The sequence below is a fragment of the Vicia villosa genome, unplaced genomic scaffold (genome assembly GCF_029867415.1).
Source record: "Vicia villosa cultivar HV-30 ecotype Madison, WI unplaced genomic scaffold, Vvil1.0 ctg.000677F_1_1, whole genome shotgun sequence".
NCBI lineage: Eukaryota > Viridiplantae > Streptophyta > Magnoliopsida > Fabales > Fabaceae > Vicia > Vicia villosa.
Window position 1 is genome coordinate 286,469 of NW_026705301.1, and position 2,313 is coordinate 288,781.

Genomic DNA, 2,313 nt, shown 5'->3' on the forward strand with positions numbered 1-2,313 from the left:
AGGGTTTCGAGAAGTTGAAGAAGAAGAAAAGAGAGAAGAGAGAGAAAACTATATTGTTAAATAATAGGGAAAATAATATCGTGAAGTTGTTGCTTTTTGATCTATATCATAGCATGCTTATTTATAGGCAATCAAAACATACAAAACACAAATTATAGTATTTGGCTCCATCAAATAATTGCTTACACACTTCAACACATATGTTGTATTCGACCCAATCAAATACAACTGTCTACTACATAGTCTATTTCGACTAAGTCAAACATTATCTTATCGAACACAAAATTACCTACTGAAACAATGAATTACTAACTTCTAACCATTATTACAAAAGTTTTGGGCCTAAGGCCAAAGCCTAGCTCGCCTTGGGGTCTCCAAGATCATATAAGTAATAAGAATGTGATTTCTTAAAGCTAGGGAAAAATAGTTGCTTGGCAGTGAAGTAACATAGAATAAAGTTAGGTTTTCCTTGATATTAATTTCTATGTTCCCGTCCTTTCAAGTTCCCTTTTCACATAGTTCAAGACAATGCAATCCAATATCCCCAATTTATAAACCACTTTTTGTGTTTGCTTCTCTTCATTGCCAAGGCATATTCTCTCTGTTCACCCTTACCATAAATTGTCTCTAGATAGCTAAATGTTAATTAAGCTTTCAGCTTTCAAGGATAGAAATGGCTACAGGAAGTATTTATGTAGCTGTGCCTGCTCTTGCTGCTGCAGTTGGATTTTATTTCATAGACACAAACCATGTTAAGGTATGAAATGGTTCTATCTATTGCTCTATATCACACATTGAACAACATCATGCTATGTCAAGGAAATAAATGTTTATGCATTACTTTACATGAATTTCAGTATGTTTTACTATATGTAGGAAATCAAAAAAGAGTTTTCAGTATTCAATAACAAAATGAAAGGTCAAGAGAAGACAATTCAAATTCCGAAAATGGCACCACAGCTTGACGGTTTGCATTGTTTTGAAACCATTGTGATGAATTAATTTGTATGTATGGAGCTTGTGCGGAATGATAGATATTTGTTACTGATTCTGTTATAAATATTATCACTGTATTTCACAATTTAGTCTTGTATAATAAACTTAATTAAGAAGAATAAAGTTGACACATTAGTCAATTGAGAAGAATAAACAAAGAAAACGCAGCAAAAAAAATTAATCAAGAAAATACTGAATTAAGACGCTGTCTATCATATCTGTGAGAGATTTTAATTATTTTTTATCAAATCTGATTAATCAGATTAAGTCTCTCACGTGAAAACTTCCCTTTTAATTATTTTTAACAAATTTGCGGGGTTTTAAATCCGACAAAATAATTTCTACTATTTATTTTTAATATTCATAAAAAAATATACTGTTCATTATTATTTAGCGGAATTTTTTATTTTCTCGGGCTAATAACCCCGCTATATGCTTTGAAAAAAACAAAAAACAACAAATTAACTATAAAGATTAAAATTGATACTTTCATTGAAAAATAAAAATAAAATTTACTTTGTTATTTCATAACAAAAAAAAATTATCTCAAATCTTAATCACTATTATAAATATAATATTTTTTAATTATTTAATTTATGTTAATATTTAAATTCATTCAAAAATATTTATTTTGGAGTGAATATTCTTTCCTTGCCTTTGGAGCATCGGATGAATTTTAACGCCTTAGAGTCATTGTTAAGAGGGGTTGAGGTGGGAGTTGTTAACCGTGACAAAGTGGAGTGGTTAGGTGAAGAGGGCGGGGTCTTTACGGTTGCTTCTTGCTATGATTTCTACGCTTCTTTTCATTGTCCTTTCGGTCCACCTAATAGGTACGACTTTTGTTTGGAGAAGATATGGAAGATGTAGGTTCCTTTCAAGATTAAGGCATTCGGTTGGAGACTTTGTGAAAATAGGCTTCCAACGAAAGATCTATTGAAGATAAGAGGTATTGAGTTTCCTTTAAATTCGTTAAATTGTGTTTTATATGAAGTTTATTTGAAAAGAAATAGCGTTATGGGTTGATAAACCGTATGTTTCGGAGGAGGAGTGTCTTTCGAATTTTTGGGATTGGTACTCTTTTTGTAAAGGGAAGAAGTTAAGGGAAGGTAAAAGGAGAGTCATTTGGCTTGCAACTACTTGGTCCATATGGCTCATTCATAATGGGGTATGCTTCCGAAATGACGCGTGGAATGTCAATGATATGGTTTGGAATATAAATTTTTTGGTTTGAAAGTGGATTTGTATAGGTGATATTACATATCACAATTCTAGTTTTTACGCATTTAGTAAAGATCCTTTACTATTTAAGTCGTAACT

General features: G+C 31.3%; 1 long non-coding RNA gene across 1 annotated transcript; it reads left to right on the forward strand.

Annotated features, from left to right (window-relative positions):
* Positions 1-543: 543 nt before the first annotated feature.
* On the forward strand, positions 544-1,060 carry LOC131630392 (uncharacterized). Its single transcript, XR_009292318.1, has 2 exons — positions 544-757; positions 877-1,060. It is a non-coding gene; the product is annotated as an uncharacterized LOC131630392 (long non-coding RNA).
* The last annotated feature ends 1,253 nt before the right edge of the window (positions 1,061-2,313 follow it).